The following is a 22,157-nucleotide window of genomic DNA, read 5'->3' on the forward strand; positions in this document are numbered from 1 at the left end:
TAAATTCCAAGAGCCTTCAATTACTTTGTAAAATTACCAGGCAACAGGCATGAGAAATAGTAATAGCATGCCCAGGTTGCACTGTCTCCCTCCCCATTCAACACATGAGAGTTAACCACCGAGGATTACTGCCCAATCAGTTTTGGCAAATGGATGTTACTCATTTTCCTGAATTTGGAATTACCAAATATATACACGTTTCTATAGATACCTTCAGTGACTTTATTTTTGCATCACCACATTCAGGAGAGGCTACCAAATATGTCCTTTCTCCTCTTGTTTCAGCCTTTTCCTTAATGGGTAAACCAATACATATTAAAACAGATAATTATCCTGCATATACCTGTGCCAAGTTTAAATAGTTTTGTGCTACCTTGCAAATTCGTCATACTACTGGAATTCCATACAACCCTCAGGGTCAAGGCATTGTGGAACGTGCCCACCTTACCGTATAGACTTGCATAACCCTCCATAAGGCTTCCGCCCTTGGATTTACCACTCCCAGGCATCGCCTTAACCATGCCTTATTTGCCCTTATTTTTCTTACCCTAGACAGTGAAGGCCATTCGGCCGCAGACAGAAACTGGCATCCCTTGTCCAATTCTGTTCGCCCACCTCTTATGTGGTGCAATTCCCTTACAAATAAATGGAAAGGTCCAGATCCTGTCCTCATCTGGGGATGAGGCTCAGCTTGTCTTTTGGACCAAGAGCAATCAGCCCCAAGATGGTTACCAGAATGCCTGGTTAAACAGGTTAATGACTTACCTCAACACAGGGATGGAGGCCCTCCCCCTGAGGACAAATTTTGTTCTTTTTCAGATGCAGCCAACAATCTGTGTGAGGATCCTGCTTTAGGCACTTCTACTTAACAGGTTTGTACATGGAGGCCTTGGGCCTCCACCTTCCAACATCATGGAGTAAGTTTTTGGGCCCCCCTGTGAATGCAAGGGATGATCTTGGACTCAGGCTCCCACTAGTTGGACCCAGACTGCTGACTGCGTGACTAAGGTGGCTTACCTCCATGCCGAGGTTGACCATAAACTTGAAGGAGTTCATCAGCCTAAATGGGTATGTGTTAACAAGCAAAAGTTTATTACCCCTAGTACAAGTAAAGCTCTCCAAAATTCTTCTGCAACCTGTTCGCATACCCAGGCGAGGCATGACTCTTGTTATGTGTCGCCCTCAATTTGTGTTAACAAGCAGGGAGAACAATTTTTTGAAGCCTCCCAAATTAAAACTCATGCAGCAGGGGGGACCACTATTCATTATACCCCCGTTCTATTTGACCAGGGAGGAGAAGGCAAATACACCAAGCTACAGTCAGCTGGTTTCCAAGGCCCTGTCGGTAAACCCTCCTGCTGGCCCAGTGAGGCCCCTACAGGGGTCACTGATGGTGGAAGAACCACTGATGCTGTCAAGCATTCTCAGATAATCAAACTTTTGAAACCCCAAATCCCTGAGCTCATATATCATCCCTTAATGTAGCCTAAATCCCAGCTCCCAGGTTTAGATACCAATACATTTGATATTTTGGAAACTACCTTCTCCTTGCTTAATAATTCCAACCAGACCCTTGCTGGTGATTGCTGGCTCTGCATGACAACAGGGGCAATCATGACTATGGCAGTTCCTATTAATTCTATTGTAGACAATGATAATACATGCCAACGCGGATTTCCTTTTTAAGTACAACTTATAGGCACTATTACATTATGTCTTTTAGGCGCGATGCAGAATAACACCTATGATATTGATGTTGGAGTTACTTTCTTTGAAAATTGCTCAACATACAAAATTATTCCTCACCCACCCCAACTCTTTTTCCCCCCAATGGCAGAGTTTTAATGGAGGAAACTTGGCCTCCCCCAGGCTTCCAGCGAATTGGACCGGTGGCTCTGTTCTTGCCTTATTACTCCCTGATATAACTATAGTCCTAGCCTAGACACCTTAGTCAAAAGACACAGGCGGGCAATATAGGCCTTACCACTCATTGCCAGCCTTGGAATAACAGCTGCTGTGGGCACAGGAACACTGGCTTAGGCACAGTTATACACTCTTACCATCGCCTGTCTCAACAACTTATAAATGATGTACAAATTCTATCAGGAACCATTAAAGATCTGCAGGACCAAATAGACTCCCAGGCAGAAGTGTTCCTTCAAAAAGACGAGGCTTAGATTTGCTGACAGATAACCAGGGAGGGATTTGCTTGGGATTAGGGGAACGATGCTGCTTTTATGCCAATAAATCAGGCATAGTATGCACTAAAATTAAGCACCTTCAATAAGATCTAGAAAGAGATGACGCGAACTATTTGAAAATCCCCTCTGGCTTAATGGACTTCTACCCTACCTTCTTCCCCTATTAGGCCCTTTGTTGGGTTTACTTATAATTGTGTCCATAGGACCCTGCATTATAAACAGGCTTGTACAATTTATTAAAGAACAGATTAATATTTTGGCCTCTAAGCCCATACAGGTCCATCATCGTCTGGAGATGGAAGACCGTGCTGCCAACATTTAAAAGAATGTTCTACCCTTCTCACAGGCTTATTTCTTAAGTTTACATCCCCACAGATCTCTCTTTCTTAAATAAAAGTATGAGTAACAGCTCTGACCAACCATCTTCTGCCCTTGCCATAAGGGTTCGTCCCCCATGGGCCCCTCCACTTGGGGGAGGATGCACCCATGGAGTGAGGATGTTATCCCAGTTCATTATTGTGATTGACTCTTCACATGTGCTGACTTTTATATTCAATCTCTACCCAAAAGCCTATTGCTAAAGAAATTTTGGTCCCACTCCTATACTCACTCTTGTTTCTAAACCTACCAACTATCATCCTAATCCTACTTACTATCCCTTTTTGACTGGATGTTCTCTTCGACATTCAATCATCAAAGATACAAGGTCCTATGCCATTGTATATCAATTCATCTGAGACGTCTGTGCAGAATATAATTCAAAACTAAGTATCCCACTCGAGGGCCTAATGCCTTACTGGGCTTCAAATCTTACCTAGATTTCTGTTGGTTCCAATACCATTATTCATCTCGCAGAAGGATTCCTAAGCCAAATCGAACCTGTTATTAACCTAACCATACACTGTTCACTCAATCTCACTATACAGAAGAGCAGGTACAGAGTTGGTCTTACAATACAAGAATGTAGGGGATCTTCCACCTGCTGAGAACCTCAAAGGTCCATGCAGAAATGATCCCTGGATAAGATGTAGGCAGCTATGGAGGACCTAAGAGAACAAAAATCATCTTCCATGGCAAAAACTCTGGTCAGGACGAAGGGATGTGTCTGAAACAGCCGCTTTCTTCTTAATATAGAGAAGATGGACCAAACCAGGCCTGTGTGGAGAGCTGTTCCCAGGTGCCTATGGTTGAAATACCATTCTTACTTTTGAAAGTGTCACAGGAAGTAGGGGCAGCCTCCATTTCATGGACCCTATGAAACAACTGTTAGGACAAAGTGGTTGTCAAGGCAGTGACCTCATTCAGTTCCTGAAGGAATTGACCTACCTAACTTCCTTGGTGATGGAACTCTCTGAACTTGGGATCCAGGAAGCAAGGCATCCAGAGCCAGTCCCAGTCCCAGTCACATTGGGCTCACTTGTTTGGATTTACCAAAGACAGGGTCAGTCTTTCTTGGTACCTACTGATGTGAGGATGGCCAAATGCCAGGAGAGCTCTGAAGAGGGGCCTTTCCAGGGAAAGCAGATAGTTGCTCACCAATGGCTGCTGGCAACTTCACAGAGTTGGAAAAGGAGACAAGATCTGAGACCGTACAGGGCATTTCGGGGGAACAGAGTATGGCCCACCAGTCAGAGGACACTCCATATATTCACACACCTTCTTGGGAGAAGGAGGTGCCGTTTGAGTATGAATGTGAGTATGTGGTTTTGTCTCATGTTCTGAGAATAGACAGGAAAGTCGGTTTGTTTGGTTTGGAGTGGACTGTTTCTTGTATGTCATTTGACAAGGCAAGTGTTTCTATATCGGTGTATCCTACTGTGTCCGTCGTTGTAGACATTAGAAAAGACAATGCATCAATGGATGTGTTCTGTCTAATAGAAAGCTCCCATCATTCATCCGGACCAATTTATGAATGGACTGCAGCTTGCCTTATAGATGGGCAAAACCTATTATCTTCCCAAGTTCCAGTTGTCTTCCTGAATTCTGGAAACTCTCCAGAATAGGCTCATGATTTTGTGTCCAAGATATAAACCACTTCCACACTCTGTGAAATGGCCATGTACTGAATAGCTGAAGGGAATGGGAGCATCTCAGAAAACTCAGATATCAGTGTGACCAGGAAAGTCTCAGAGGAGAAACCCTGCTTTGGGCCTTTTGCTTGCCTATTGTACTGTTGCCCTTAATGTCAGGAAGGTTTTTGCCTCAGGCCACACTTTGTGAAGCCTGAAGAAAATAATTTTCATATGGAAAAGAATGGGCATCACCTGTGGCTCTTTGCTTAATTGCTTTGGAAAGGGATGCGTCTGAATCAGCATCTTGGCCCTGTATGAGGCTGTGGCTTAAATTCTCAGCACCAGATGGATCTAAAGAAAGATCCCATGTGTGCATCCAAAACAAAAAATGGCAAAAAGTTCAGTTTTTGTGGATGAAGTTTCTTGCCTTTCTCTCTTATTTTCATGACCTTCATCAAGTGAGAATAGGGATCTTTTGGGTCAAATGAGTTCTTCAAAGCCATGCAGAGGTGCTTGGGTTTCCTCATGACTCCAAATCACATGAAGAGTCTATACCTGACAGTCAGTAGGCCTCAAATTGGAGAAGCAGAGCAGTATTTAGAGCTGGCCTACGTGATCACTCCTGGTTCACAGAAATGGTGTCCAGGCCACAATGACTTTAGGCAAATGAGGGGCAAGGGAGCTTTTTTTGAACACTGTCTTTGGATGTGCCCCTCATGGAAATATCCAGCCACAGGTTATGATGAGTGTATATATGGAAGAATATGAGGGCTATGTGGGAGGTTTTGGTTTTATTTCTGGTCATTTGTGTGGCAGTTGTGAGATGACTGGGTCCACCGGGGTTTAAACTCTGGTGTGATTCCCCTTAGAGACTGTGTTGTGGAACTGACCTCAAAGAATTATTGCCATGAAATGTGTTGGGATTTTTGGAGGCCACGCATGAGAGTCACCCTTGGAAACTGAGATCTAGACCAAGGGTGGCTTTCCACACAGCACAGGGAATCTCAGCAATGATATCATATGATTTTATTCTGAAAGACTTGGCAGCCATAGTTGAGAGTCAAAACAAACATGGACCTCACATTGTAAACCTCTATGGGCCTGGCTTCATGTAACTTTTTGGCCACTCTTTGGGAAACCTTGCCTGTGAGAGTTCTCTAGAGCATTCATTGAAATGAGCTTCCTCACCATTTAACGGTACCTGAATGAATTGAAACCCAAAGTGCCTCCAAATTCATCCTTGAAAAATGGCTACATAAATACCATGACATTTTTGAAATTCCCATGACCAGGTGGCACTGGACAACCATGAATGTCCTGTTGCTGATTTGAGTGTAAGAGACACTGCCTTGATTGACAGGGTTTCATGATAATGATGTAGAACAGAGATGTCAGTAAGTTGGAGCCTGCTGATTAGTGGTCGTAGAGCAGTGTTGTGCACGTGTGTGTTAAAAAATCTGTGGTGCAGCCATGTGGATCTGCCATTGGCTTTCAAATGGGTTGTGACTGACATGGAGCAGCCTGCAGAACCTTGTATGTAAAGGCATCTTGTTATATGGAGAAGTTTCAGGGCAATGTTCAGAATCAGGTTGCTATGGTCAAGGGGGCAAGCTATGTGGGATAGAAGCCAGATTGGTGTATTCTCCTGTAGACCCTGACCCACGACACGTGACAGAACTCCCTCCAGCAGTTTGTCCTAGTTGAACTTTTTGTATTTCGTGAAGCAAATACCAAACTCCCAGTGCAGCGGAAGAAACACCACAAAAAGTGGAAGGTGAACAAATAGCTTCACAGTCCACATGGGGAGACACTTAGCCCCCAGTGGCCACAATTATCTACAAAGAGAGAATTCAGCACTGCTGCCTAATGTTCATTGGAATATAAGAGACCATGTCCTCCAGGTCACATAGATGCAGACCCAGCTTTGATGGTCTCACTACAAAGGAAGCTAAAGCTCCTGAAAACAACATATATTTCAAGTGCCCAACCTCAGAGGCAGTTTCTGAAGAAGTCTTTAGGCAAGCAGAGCTCCGTGATTGTGGAGTTTACACTGTCCCTTACTTTTGGAAACTCGTCTACCACCTTCAAATTTCTGAACTCCTGAGCAATTTCCATTCCAGATATGTATTCACAGATTTTATAACTCTTCTCCTCAAATTGTGTCTTACTTGGGGCGAAGGAAATGTCAAGGAATTGTTCTGGATGAGAGTGGAAGGATTTTTGTGTAGCACATGTTTGCATACACATTGGATTCATTTTCCAATTTTCCAATTGAAATACTGAATCCCTGACACTACCCCGTACCCTAGTAGACTCTGTGTACTAATCCTAATATGATGGAGAAAAGTAACCCCCCAAAATTGAAATACAAGCATTTCAAAAGAGGCATGGTGTATAGTTGGACTTGCCTTATGCACTGTATAGGGTAGGAGTTATAAATCTTGTCAATTTTTTGTTGAAATAGTTCTCCAGTTGTTTTTAAAGTTAACAAATATGTGATTTCCTGTCTCCCTTTTGCTGTAGCCTATTCAGCATATGTATTTTCATAAGCACATATACAAGCCTACCTGGTACCACACGTACACTATTTTGTGGTGGCTGACTTGGCAGATACAAATTGTGAGAAGAGATCACTCCTCCTAAATGCTGATGGAACTGAAAATTCAACCTATGGGTGAGTTTCCTAGCTGAACAACATTATATATAAATCCATGTTCAGTAAAATGAATATTTTTGATCTGTGAATGATATATATTTCATGGTGAATTTCAATTGGCATATAGTGCTACTTTTTAATATCTGTATATATATATATATATATATATATATATATATATATATATATATATATATATATATATATACATACACACACACACTCTCCAGATTTTTCAAAATATGAAATATATCTGTCTTATTATACATTTCCTAAATTCATTCATATTCAGGTATGTGGATTTATAATCTTTTTTTCACAAGATTATTCTCAGAAATATTCATCCACCTGAAATACACATTTTTTTCCTACTACTGAAAACTAACTTCAGTGAATGGCGTATACAAATCCTAATATTTCTACAGTAACTGACCAAGTTTAACATCAATGCAAGTAGACTCCTATGGGACATGATGTGTATTTTGAAGTTAATTTTTTTCAACACTGGTGCATTACAATTTCTTTAGTTTATGCACATCATTGAATATATATTTCATCCACAAGTTCGCAAATTTATAGGTATTTGTTTCACTTTCCATCACTTTCTACGTCAGAACACATATATTCCTTCATGTTTCTTGACTGGTCTTTTCATGAGACTTCTTTCCAAACACATTATTTTTGATATCCATAAGTACTTTTGAAGCAAATCTCACACACCCTACATGATGAACCATAACCCTAATATTACCATTAGATGTATAACTGGTTAGAATGAATGATTATATATCAACATATGATTTCTTATATATTTTCAGATTTGAATTCAATCCATTATTTAAAGTGGAACCAGTTATATTATTTATACACAATATTGTCTATTCATGCATTATCTCTATATTCATAGACACAGGGTACACCTCTTTATACCCCCAATACTAATTTGCATGTCTTCAAAATATTCCTCCTTGAAATGGTGGAAGAAATACTCATGTCACCTGACCTACGTATACATTTTATCACAGTAATATTCTGTACACAAAAAGCAAAGGTCACACTTATGATTGTACCAATGTAAAGGTTGGTCGAGCGTTGGAGTAAGAGACCACCAAGAGACTGTCACATGCAATAGCAAAGTGTTTATTGGGGGTCCAGCATGCTGTGGCTCAGAGCTCACTTGAATTTAGCAGAGAGCCCTGAGAACAGCTTAAGCAGAGCTTATATACTTTCCTTAGTTACGGCGGGGAGTGAAATTTATTGATGGGTCATGGCAAGTGGACGGTTTGTTTGCAAATGTGTGAGGGAGTACATTCTGCAGTTTGGCAATTGGCGACAGTACATTCGGGGAACAAGATAAGCAAACAGTTCTCAAGATTTCAATAGTGTTTTGTTAAGCATACAGAAAAACAGAAATTGACAAGTACCTATTTTGTTATCCTTTCATTCCCCACTTCTTGTTCTGGTTACTTTTAATTATAAAAGTGATCATTGGGGGGTGTCACAATTTATGTCTGCTAGTCGGGAATATTGTTGTCTGATTACCATAAGTTTAACTTGTCCAATTTGAGCTTGGAGAAAGGAAACTACACGGTTGAGCAAACAGGGCCCTACAGTTAGCAATAATATGAAGATTATTAAAGGACCGGCCAAGGCTGATAAACGTGTAGTTACCCACGGGGACTGTGTGAACCAAGACTCAAAGCACCCTTTTTCGGCCTCTGTGTCTCGTTGACACTCTTCAAGGCGTTTTTTTTTTTAATTTACTCATAGATTCTTTTACAACTCCAGTATCGTCAGCATAAAAACAATATTCTTCCCTCAATGCAGCACAAAGGCCTCTTCTCTCATGAAGAGAAGGTCCAAACGTCACCTGTTCTGTAAAACTACTTCAGAGAGCGAGGTTAAAGATTCCTGTAGAGCTGTGATGGAGGTTTTTAATATCTTTAAGTTTTGGTCTATTGGTACTTCTCATTGGGTTATTTGTTGTGTCCCATGGACTAGGGCAGTGGTTCCTGTGCCCACCCCTGCAGCAACTCCTATTCCGAATAGGATGGCTAAAGTGAGGGATACAGCTTCCCGGCGGAACCGAGTTTTTTGCCCCCCTATTTGATTTTTAAATGAACCTGTTTCATGATAGAGCACTCTGGGAATCATCTGCACCATTACATAATTAATCACATGTGTTGAACATTTTATGAACCCATTAACAATGTTTAAGTATATAGAATTACACTTTTGTAGGGACATACAAGGCAAGGCACCTAAGATAGCACCAAAGCTAGGGAAACAGTCCTATTTGGTTGCAAACTGATTTAGAGGGCAATGCTTCTGTTGTAATCAATTAATCCTATGAACCCCAAGTTTAGGTAGTTTCAGAATTTTGTACGCAACATGTAGGGAAAGTGGCTCAGAAGTTCACAGTCTGCAGAAGTTCACAAAAAGCTGTTTTTGTTTCTGTTTTATTTCCTCTGTTCTATGCAAGTTTACTTTTTAAGGACACTTGGGAGGGGGAGAGCTTTTGTCTTCTCTTTTTTTTTCTCCCTGCCAGCTATTACCATGGAGCCCAGTTGGTAACTTCTTTATCTTAGAAATGTAGCCATCTCTGTGAAGCCCCAGCTCAAGGCCAGAGGCCTTGTTCACATATTTTGTGAAAAACTAGTAAAGGGGTGTCTAGCATAGCAGAGCTGATTTTTCCAGCCCATGGTAAGTAGAACAGGGCAACAAGAAAAGAGGAAGTTTATCTACATTGAACTCCTTCATAGGGACTCTTTTGCTAAAAGTCCTAAAGTCAGCCATGGTGAAGACTTCTGGAGAAGGTCAGTTAAGAATTTTCTGTGGTCCTGGTACAGAGGAGGAAGACGTGAAAGGCGGGTGGTGAGAGCAGCTCCGTGGATCTGAGAATGAGGAAGAAGAGATGTAAAAGAATAATGGGAAAGGGGTTTGGGATTTTCCAAGCAACAAAAAGTTGAGCAGTAGAACAGATAGACCTGAAGGGAAGATGGGAGTGAGTATCTCAAAAAGCTTGTGAGGGACTTCAAATTCTTTGTAACCTGTTTTCCGTGTTGACAAAGCAATTTTAAAGGCCTTTTTCATTACATCTTGGATAGGGGTCTGAGGGCTCTCCTCAGCCTGTTTGAGCTTTGGGTTAGCTGGTAAAAGAACCTGTTGGGACCCGGTGCGGACACTGACAGGAGAAGAGAGGAGTGAGTGGGTAGGGGGTACCTCAGTACCTGCTACCTCAGCAAGGGGGCAATTGTCTGAGAACCAGCGGTGGTTTGGGTATTTGATCTAGTAATTGGAGGGCAGAAATCAGGTTGCTGAGGTGGGATTGACAGCAGAGCATCTTGAGTAGAAGGCAGAGGGTGAGGATCTATTGGAAGCATAGTTCAGGATTTGAGTGAAGGAGGAAAAAGGCCTCCACATAGGGGAATTTCCTTCCACGCTATTGAGCACTTGCCGCAGTTAAGAAGGTCACACAGAATTTGAGGTTCTAGAGACCCCCCTGGGGGCCATCGGTTTTGGTTGTTAATTGGTAATATGGTCAATGCTGTGTACTGAATTTGATGAAAAGTTTGGGTTCCACTAGGCAGCCCCTATATGCTCACATCCCCATGACTCACAGAAGAAGTCGGCTTTTCCCTCACACAGCCTTGGCTTTTGTGGCTTTGATAACTGCCGGGTAAACATATTAATCTAGGCTAGCCAACCTGCATCTGGCTCGCATTTCCCTTCACCCACAATAGCAAAACTCACACACTCTTCCTGATAAACCATAACCCTAATATTACCATTAGATGTTTAACTCGTTGGAATAAATGTATGTATATCAATATAAGATTTCCTGTATATTTTCAGATATCAATTCAATCCATTATTTAAAATTGGAACCAGTTATATTATTTATTCACATTATGATCTATTAATGCATTATCTCTGTATTCATAGACACAGGGTAAACTTATTTGTATCCCCAATACTAATTTATAAGTCTTCAAAATATTGCTCCGAGAACTGGTGGAAGAAATACTCATGTCACCTTATCTACAAATATATTTTATCACAGTAATATTCAGGACACAAAAACCAAAGTTCACACTTATGCTTCTACCAAAATCTAAATGGAAAGTGAGCAGGGATTACTAAAAACATCCACGTTCAGTTTGCCTAATGCTCTCTAATGTCAATCCTATTGGTGACTACATATTTGTTTCTTCCTAAGATTATATATTCTCTCAAGCATGTTGAAATTGTCTAATCCAATCACTCACTTTATACTTTGCCTGATTTCCTAATGTCTCTATTGATATCTGCTTTCCTACATATTTTCACCAGTTCATCATTGTGACTGACTCTTCACATGTGCTGACATTTACAGTCATTCTCTACCAGAAACCCTATTTCTAAAGAACTTTTGGTCCAAATCCTATACTCACTCTTCTTTCAAAATATACCAATTACCTTCCTAATCCTGCCGACTCTTCCTCTTTGACTGGATGTTCTCTGCTACATTCAATCATCCAAGGTAAATGGTCCTATACCATTGTATGTTGATTTATCTGAGACAACTGTGCAGAACGTAATTCAAAGCTAAGTATCCCCATCAAGGGCCCAATGCCCTTCTGGGCTTCAAATCATACCTAGATTTCTGTTTTCATACGTATATTTCTCCTCTATATTCTTATAAATATCGCAGGTTCCCTATACCATTATTAATCCAGCAGAATGATTCCTAACCCAAATTGAACATGTTATAAATACTAACCATACACTGTTTCCTCAATCTAACTTTACAAAAGAGCAGGGACAGAGTTGGTCTTAAAATACAGGAATGTAGGGGATCTTCCACTTGCTGACAACCTCATAGGTCCATGCAGAAATGATCCCTGGAGAAGATGTATTTAGCTATGAAGGACCTGAGAGGGCAAAGGTCATCATCCATGGCAAACAACTTGATCTGGATGGTCTGAATGAGGCACTCTCTTCTCAATGTAGAGAAGGTGGACCAATTCAGGCCTGTGTTGAGAGCTCTTCCAGGGTGCCTATGGTTGATATACATTCTAACTTGTGAAAGTGTCACAGGAAATAGGGGCAGCCTCCATCTCATGGGACTCTTGGAAGCAACTGTTAGGACATATGTTTACCAAAGCAGTGATCTCATTCAGTTCCTGAAAGAAGTGACCTCACCTCATTTTCTTGTTGATTTAACTTTCTGAACATGGGATCCAGGAAGCCAGGCATCCAGAGCCAGTCCCAGTCCCAGTTTCAGTGTGCTAACTTGATTGGAATTAACAAGGATAGGGTCAGTCATTCTTGGTACCTACTAATGTGAGGATCGGCAAATGCCATGAAAGCTCTGAAGAGGGGCCTGTCCTGAAAAAGTGGTAGTGGCTCAGCACTGGCTACTGACAACTTCGGAGAGTTGCCCAAAAAACCAGATCTGAGACAGGACAGGCCATTTCAGGGAAAGTCAGTCAGTCAGAGGACACTCCAGTTAGTCACAGACCTACTTGGTGGAAGGAGGTGCCTTTGTGGGTGTGGGTGTGTGTTTGTGGTTATGTCTCATGGTCTGAGAATAGGTAGGAAAGGCGGTTTGTTTGGTTTGGACTGGACTGCTTCTAGAATGTCATTTGACAAGGGGAGTGTTTCTATATCTGTGTATCACACTGTGTCTGTGGATGTATACATTAAAAAAGAGAATGCATCAATGATTGTTTCCTGTCTAGTAGACAGCTTTCCAGTGTTCATCCTGCCCAATTTATGAATAGAGTGTTGCTAGCCTTATTGATGTGCATCACCTGCTACCTTCCTAAGTTCCTGTTTTCTTCCTGAATTCTGGCCACTCTGCTTTAGGCCTTTTGCTTACCTAATGTTCTGTTGCCCTGAATGTCAGGAAGGTCTTTGCCTCAGGACACCCTTTTTTGAATCCTGAAAAAAACAGTTTTCAAATGGAAATGAATAGGCATCACCTGTGTTTCTTTGCTTAAATGCTTTGGAAAAGGATGTGTCTCAATCAGCCTCTTCACCCTGTGTGAGGCTGTGGCTTAGATTCTCAGCACCTAATTTATCTAAAGAAAGATCACATATGTGCATCCAAAACCAAAATGGCAAAAAGATCAGTCATTGTGGATGAAGTCTCTTGCCTTCCTCTGTTAGGTTCCTGACCTCTATCAAGTGAGAATAGGGATCCTTTGGGTCAAATGAGTTCTTCAAAGCCATTTAGAAGTTCTTGGGTTTTCTCATTACTCCAAATCGCATAAAGAATCTATACCTGACAGTCAGTAGGCCTCAAATTGGAGAAGCAGAGCAGTATTAATGGCAGGCCTATTTGATCACTCCTGGTTCACCGGAAGTGTGTCCAGGCCACTCTGACTTTAGGCAAATGAGTGGCAAGGGAGCATATTTTTGACACTGTCTTGAGCTGTGTCCCTCATGGAAACCACCAACCAGAGTTTATGATGAGTGCCTATATGGAAGAAGATGAGGGCCATGTGGGAGTGTTTTGGTTTTAATTTTGGTTATTTGTGTGGCAGTTGGAAGAGATGACTGGGTCCACCTTGGCTTGAACTCTGGTGTGATTCCCCTTAGGTACTGAGTTCTGGAAATGACATCAGAGAAGTATTGCCATAAATTGTTTTGGGATTTTAGGAGGCCACGGAAGAGTGTTGCCCTTGCAAACTGATCTAGGGCCAGGTTTGCTTTCCACAGAGCACTGGGAATTTCAGCTAGGATATCACATGATTTTATTCTGAATAACTTGACAGCCAGAATTGAGAGGCAAAACACACATGGACCTCACATTGTAAACCTCAATGGGCATGGCTTCATGTGACATTTTGGCCATTCTTTGGGAAGTCTTGCCTGTGATAATTCTCCACAGCTTTCTATGAAATGAGCTTCCTCACCATTTAATATTTCCTGATAAATACCATGAAATTTTTGAAATTCCCATGAACAGGTGCCACTGGAGAATCTTTGGATGTCCTGTTTCTGATCATGAGTGTACCACACAGTGCCTTGATTGACTGGGTTCCATGAAAATGGTGTAGAACAGAGATGCCAGTAACTTGCTTCCTGCTGAGTAGTGGGCCTAGAGGAGTGGTGGGCAGGAGTGTGATAAAACATCTGCGGTGGGGCCATGTGGATCTGCCATTGTCTTCAAAATGGCTTGTGACTGACATGGTGCAGCCAGCAGACCCTTATAAGTAAAGGCATTTTGTTATATGGAGAGGTTTCAGGGCAATGTTCAGAATCAGGTTGCTATAGTCAAGGGGGCAAGCTATATGGGATAGAAGCCTAGTTGGTGCATTCTCATGCCGACCCTGTTTCACCACACGTGACAGAACTCCCTCGAGCGCTGTGTCCCAGTTGAATTCCTTGTATTTCGTGAAGCAAGTACCAAACTCCCAGTGCAGCTGCAAGAAACACCAGGAAAAATGGAGGATGACCAAATGACTTCATGGTCCACAGGGGGGGAGACACTTTGTCCCCAATGGCCACAGTTTACCTAAAAAGATAGAATTCAGCACTGCTGCCTCATGGTCATTGGAAAATAAGAAACCACTTCCTCCAGGTCACATAGATGCAGACCCAGCTTTGATGGTCTCACTACAAAGGAAGCTAAAGCTCCTGACAACAACATATTTTTCATGTGTCTAAACTCAGAGGCTGTTTCTCAATAAGTCTTTATTCCACCAGAGCTCCATGTTTGTGGCGTGTTTACCCTGTCCCTTACTTTTGGAATCTCCTCTACCACCTCCAAGTTTGTAAACTCCTGAGCATGTTCCATTCCAGATATATAATCACGGATTTTCAAACTCTTCTCTTCTAATTGTGTCATACTTGGGGTAATGGTTATGTCAAGGCATTGTTCTGGATGAGTGTGGGAGGATTTTTTGTAGCACATATTTGCCTACTCACTGAATTCTTTTTCTAATTTTCCTTTGGAAATACTTTATCCCTGACACTACCCCAAACCCTAATAGACTCTGACTACTAATCTTAATATGATGGAGAAAAATAACCCAAACAGATTGGAAATGCAAGCAGTTCAGAAGAGGCATGGTGTACAGTTGGAATTGCCTTTTGCATGATAAAGTGTAGCTGTTATAAATCTTGTCAATTTTTTGTTGAAATAGTTCTCCATGTGTTTTTCATTTAACAAATAAAAAAATTCCTGTCTCCCTGTCTCTGTAGCCTATTCAGCACATGTAATTTCATATGCACATATAGATTCCAACCTGGTATCACATGTACATTCTTTTGAGATGGCTGATTTGGCAGATACAAATTGTTAGCAGAGATCACTCCTACTAAACGCTGTTGGAACTGAAAATTCAAACTATTCGTGAATTTCCTAGTTGAACAACATTATACATAAATCATGTTGAGTAAAATAAATATATTTGGACCTGTGGATGATATATATTTCACAACAAATTTCAATTGTCATATATATTGCTACTTTTTAATGTCTCTGTGTTATATGTATATATACATATATATACACACACACACACTCCAGATTTTTCAAAATATGAAATATATGTGTCTTATTATACACTCTATAAATTCATTGATGCTCATGCATGTGGATTTATAATCAATATTTCACAAGATTATTCTCAAAAATATTCATCCACCCTAAACACATATTGTTTCCTAGTACTGACAACTAACTTGAGTGAATGGTGCATACAAATCCTAATATTTCTACAGTAACTCATCCTGTTTAACATCAATGCAAGTAGATTCCTATGGGATATGATGTGACTTTTTACATTCATTTTTATTTAACACTGGTACTTTACAATTTCTTCAGTTTATGCACATCATAGGATATATATTTCATCCACAAGTTCGCAAATTATAGGCATTTGTTTCACTTTCAATCACTTCCTGTTTTAGAACACATGTATTCCTCCAGGTTTCTTGACGGGTCTTTCAGTGAGACTTCTTTCCAAACACTTTATTTTCGATTTCCATAATCACTTTTGAAGCAAAACTCACACACCCTTCATGACAATCCATAACCCCAATGTTAACATTAGATGTAAAACTGGTTGAAATGAATGAATGTATATCAATATAAGATTTCGTATATATTTTCAGATATCAATTCAATCCATTATTTAAAGTGGAATCAGTTATATTATTTATTCACAGTATCGTCTATTCATGCATTATCTCTATATTCATAGACACAGGGTACACCTCATTGAACCCCAATACTAATTTGTATGTATTCAAAATATTGCTCCCAGAAATGGTGGAAGAAATACCCATGTCACCTGATCTACATATACATTTTATCACAGTAATATTCTGGACACAAAAAGCAAAGGTCACACTTATGATTGTACCAAACCTAAACGGAAACTGAACATGGATTACTAAAACATCCATGTCCAGGTTGCCTAATTCTCTCAAATGAAAATCCTATTGGTGACTACATATTGGTTTCTTCCAAAGATTATATAATCAAACTCAACCGTTTTGAAAAAGTCTAATCCTGTCACTCACTTTATACTTTGCCTGATTTTGTAATGTCTCAATTGATATCTTCTTTCCTAGATATTTTCCCCAGTTCATCATTGTGACTGAATCTTCACATGTGGTGACACTTACATTCACCCTCTAACGGAAACCCTATTGCTAAAGAACATTTGTTCCAAATCCTATATTCACTCTCTTCCTAAACCTACCGAATATCTTCCTAATCCTACCTTCTATCACTTTTTGACTGGATGTTCTCTTCTACATTCAATCATCCCAGGTAAAAGATACTATGCCATTTTATATTGATTTATCTGAGACATCTGTGCAGAAAGTAATTCAAAGCTAAGTATACCAATCAAGGGCCCAATGACCTTCTGGGCTTCAAATCTTACTTAGATTTCTGTTTTCATAATTATATTTCACCTATATATTGTTGTAAATATTGCAGGATCCCAATACCTTTATTCATCCTGTAGAATGATTCCTAACCGAAATTGAATCTGTTATTAACCCTAACCATACACTGTTCCCTCAATCTTACATTACAGAAGAGCAGGGACAGAGTTGGTCTTAAAATACAGGAATGTAGGGGATCTTTAACCTGCTAATAACCACAAAGGTCCTTGCAGAAATGATCCCTGGAGAAGATGTAGGCAGCTATGAAGGACCTGAGAGAGCAAAAGTCATCTACCATGGAAAGCAACCTGGTCAGGATGAAGGGTTGTGTCTGAATCATCCTCTCTGATCTTAATGTAGAGAAGATGGACCAAAGCAGGCAATTGTGGAGAGATGTTCCTGGGTGCCTATGTTTATCATTTTATGTTTATGTTTATCATTATATGTTTATGGGTGCCTAGATTTATCATTCTAACTTGTGAAAGTGTAACAGAGAGTAGGGGAAGCCTCCATCTCATGGGACCCTTGGAAGCAACTGTTAGGACAAACTGGTTGCCAAGGCAGTGACCTCATTCAGTTCAGGAAGGAAGTGACCTCACCTCACTTCCTTGGTGATGGAATTCTCTGAACTTGGGATTCGGGAAGCCAGGCACCCAGAGGCAGTCCCAATCCCAGTCCCAGTGGTCTCTACTTGTTTGGATTTACCAAGGACAGAGTCAGTCTTTCTTGATACCTACTGATGTGAGGATGGCCAAATGCCAGGAAAGCTCTGAAGAGGGGCCTTTTCTGAGAAAGCAGGTAGTGGCTCAGCGCTCGCTTCTGACAATTTCAGAGAGGTGGCCAAAGAGACCAGATCTGAGATAGGACAGGCCATTTCTGGTAAACATAGCATGGTCCACCACTCAGAGGAAACTCCGGATAGTCACAGACCTACTTGGGGGAAGGATGTGTCTTTGTGGGTGTGGATGTGGGTTTGTGGTTTTGTCTCATATTCTGAGAATAGGTAGGAAAGGCGGTTTACTTGGTTTGGAGTGAACAGTTTTTACTAAGTCATTTGACAAGGCGAGTGTTTCTATGTCTGTGTATCCCACTGTGTCCGTGGCTGTAGATATTAGAAAAGAGGATGCATCATTGGATGTGTCCTGTCTAGTAGAAAGCTTCCCAGCATTCATCCTGCCCAATTTATGAATGTACTGCAGCTTGCCTTATCGATGGGCAACACCTGCTATCTTCCTAAGTTCCTGTTTTCTTTATGAATTCTGGCCACTCTCTAGAATAGGCTTATGGTTTTGTGTCCAAGGTATGTACCACCTCCAATCTCTGTGACATGGCCATGTACTGAATAGCTGAAAGGAATGGCGACCATATCAGAAAACTCAGATATCAGTGTGACAATGAAAGTCTCAGTGGAGAAACCCTGCTTTGGGCCTTTTGATTACCTATTGTTCAGCTGCCCTGAAAGTTGAAAGAAACAAAAACCATGAGTACTGAATAAATGTTGCAGCAGTTGGAACATGTCGCTGTATTGAAGTTCCCTCACCAGACTTTAGTTTCCCCAGTTATCTGGACTGTCAACATAATCTTTTAATTTTAGTGTTACAGTTGTCCTTCCCCATAAGATACAGTGTAATTATTTCATGTCATCTGATCTTGCAAAATCCTTTTACTAGTATGAGCTCTGTGTCTAAAAGAGAAACCTTTAATTCTGTTACTCAGGGCTGGATAATCGTACTAGCACACACGAAGACTACCTGTTTAGGTTAGGAATATCAGTAGGTCTTAACCTAAAAAATCTGCCTCTGGCAGCTCCTCTTGATAGTCTCTTTTTTTAGTTTCCAGTCTTACTTATTTTGGGAGGCTAACATAAATTGTATACCTTAAAATATTATTATTATTATTATTATTATTATTATTATTATTATTATTAATTAAAATGCCCAGGAATGGCTGTATTTTCGTTTTAACTGTCTTTGCTAACTGTTTAAGATGAAACAGTCAAACTGACTTTTGTTTCTATCTATTTTTCACAGTCAGCTGAGCTTTTATGGGAGTCAATTCTGGGGAAACTTGAGAGCAGCTTCTCAGTTATGATAGTGCCATTTTCGCTAGGTGGGTCCAGATCTTGCTTGACCATGTGCTTTCCCTCAGAAGCATAAGGATGTCTCCCTTCTCTGATGACTCTCCTCTTCATGGCAAATGCACTCATTGGCTTTATGTTCCCCAGTGGTCTCATTATATTCCCTGATCTGGAGGTTATTTGGCCCAGAGTTGCAAAGCTCTTTAGAGAAGTCCCCTGTTCCCTGGATTCAGACTGACTCAGAGGGCAAGAGCCAAATATTGGTTTTCTTGGCCCTTTTCATTTAACTTTAATTAAATCCTAATCTGAAACATCCAGCAAATAAATTTTAACAGCCTTATATTACAAGTACTGGGCTTTAATATCTATAACTTTATAATTATTTATCTTTTTATTAATTGGGATCTGTATTATTCTGTCTTATAGGTGATGACTTATTATCTTAAATTAACCAATGTTGTGTTCTTAAAGCAACACTTCTGTAAAACACTAACAGGGAATCTTTAGATCACTTATAAGGAAATTACAAAATAAAAATTTTTAACAAGAGTAAAAATACTAAGTTCGTGTAACAGCTACCCTAAATTTTTTGGCTGAGTTATACATTATATCCCCTGTTTAAATCCTAGTAATCTTGACAGAAAACAAAAACCAAAGAAACTTTTGAACATAACTTTAAATGAAATAAAATCTGATCTACTACTTTTGTAGTCATTCTCACATGTTGTAAGATGGGACACACAGCCTTATCTCAGTTACGGCAGGGCTCTATATGAATCTTTAGTGTTTTAGATCTAAAGCTGATCTTTGTTTTTTAAATATCATTTTACAAAGTTTACATAAATTGTGTCAGGTCACATGAACATTTGCTAACACAGTATGATATCACATTTAAAACATGAATTATAGAAAGGGTGAAAGTTTTTAACCTTTACATAGATTAGGCTCTCAATAACTTAAAAATACATTTAAATGGTTCCCCAATGTAAAAAGTAACATAAAACTTTACATATCTTATTGATAACAGGTAAATAAATCCCCAATATATTTTTTTACCATATAACTTTAGAACACCAGATTGATATAATGCTCTTTTCAAGTTTCTACCTTACAGACTTGTATACCTGGAAGATATGAGCACATTGAGAGCATCACAATTACATTGATGTTTCTACATTAACCAAGTTTAGCTTTTAAAGAAATGGCAGTACAGTTCTATAAAATAACAGTTCTTATTTAATTAGTTGTTTAATTTTTATGGTTGTTTGCTCTAGAAAAAATAAAACTTAATAAACACAGTGTTATGGGTAAACTTATGTTTTCAGAAATTTTTGTCTCTTTAACACATGACTTAATTTTACAATCTTATACAGACTTTAGTACAAACTTATACAGACCTTAGTAAATCAATCAGATATCAAACAAAACTACTCATGGATGAGTAATCCCATATGAAATTTACTTTACTTATTTATTAAAATATTAGACAATTGTATTGAAAATTGTAAACCATTTTTTTGTTGTTGAAGGAAAAGTCCTTGAACAAAGGCATATTACCTTTTGTAGACATTAATATTTAATTAGATTTTTGAACACCTAGAAAACCTTGTGAGCTTAAATTTAAAGAGCAATTCCCTACAGAACAGAACAGAGGACAGAACCATTCTCATTACTGTCCTGGAGAGGGGTATATGTTAGCCTACCCAGGCCACCTCCCTGTCATCAGAAGTACTCTCCCTTAACTGGATAGCAGATGTTATAAAGGCGTCACTTACCTATGGAGGCCTCCTCTACCAGGAGCTTGCTAATAGTTTTAGTGCTTTGGTTCTCTGCAGTGCTCCACGGACTGAAGGCTCAATCCAAGGCCTTGGAACGTCTCAAGTTGCGCACCCCCTAGAGTGGCTCTCCAGTGTGGAGCCCTGGAGGGAAGGCCAGCTTCAGAATTTCCACAGTCTGGTCTTCTGATCTGGTCGGGCAGGGCATCTCGCTTTGGAACTCCAAAATGTAAGACCAGGATGCAAGAAAGACCACTGACTCCAATTAAAATCAAATTAAGGCAAGCTTATTATTTCAACTGGCCAGGCTGCCTCTCCCTCCCAAAATGGCGGGAACAAGACAACAACCCAACTTTCCTACAGCCCAGATATGTAGCCCAGAAAGATACACAAAAGGGGGGTTACAGATAAGAGAACTTTGACAAGCATCACACTAATGGTATTTTACATTTTTTTTTTTTTGCTGGCCCTAACATCAGAATTTATGAGGACCATTAGAGCCTCAGAGACACGTTGTCTGGCCAGGGAAAGAAAAATATTTATGAGGTATCACTAAAGTTTCAGAGAGCGCTGCTATCTGGTCAGAGATCCAGACATGGGTGAGTTCAAGGCACTGGTAGGCATTCCAAGCAGGTTCAGAATTTGCGCCAATTTATAGTAAAGCCAAAATTATCTTTTCATGGCTTTGTAGCAAGATGGCCCCCAATTTTAATGAAAGATCAGGTTGCATCTATCAACCCTGTCCCTTACTTTTGGAAACTCCCCTACCACCTCCAAGGTTGTGAACTCCTGAGGATTTTGCATTCCTGATAGGTATTCACCGATTTTCTAACTATTCTCCTCTAATTGTGTCTTACTTGGGGCCGAAGTAATATGAGGGCATTATTCTGGATGAGAGGGGAAAATTTTTGTGTAGCACATATTTGCATACACATTGGATTCATTATCTAATTTTCCATTCGAAATACTGAATCCCTGACACTAACCAATAGCTGACTAGACTCTGACTACTAAACCATTATGATGGAGAAAAATAACCCAAACAGAATAGAAATACAAGCAGTTCAGAGGAGGAATGGTGTACAGTTGGACTGGTCTTTTTGATGATAAAGTGTTGGTGTTATAAATCCAGTAAATTTTTTGTTTAAATAGTTCTCAATGTGTTTTAAAGTAAACAAATATGTGAATTCCTGTCTCCCTTTCTCTGTAGCCTATTCAGCACATGTAATTTTATATGCACATATAGAATCCTACCTGGTATCACACATACATACTTTTGAGGTTACAGTGACTAGGAAGATACAAATTTTGAGAAGAGATCACTCCTCCAAAACTATTTTGGAAATGAAAATTCAAACTATGGGTGAGCTTCCTAGTTGAAAAACATTATAAATAAATCCATGTTTACTAAAATAAATACTTTTGCATCTGTTGATGATATATATTTAATGATGAATTTCGATAGGCATAAATATTGCTACATTTTAATGTCTGTGTGTATATATATATATATATATATATATATATATATATACACACACACAC

Source organism: Callospermophilus lateralis, chromosome 9, assembly GCF_048772815.1.
Source record: "Callospermophilus lateralis isolate mCalLat2 chromosome 9, mCalLat2.hap1, whole genome shotgun sequence".
NCBI classification, from domain to species: domain Eukaryota; kingdom Metazoa; phylum Chordata; class Mammalia; order Rodentia; family Sciuridae; genus Callospermophilus; species Callospermophilus lateralis.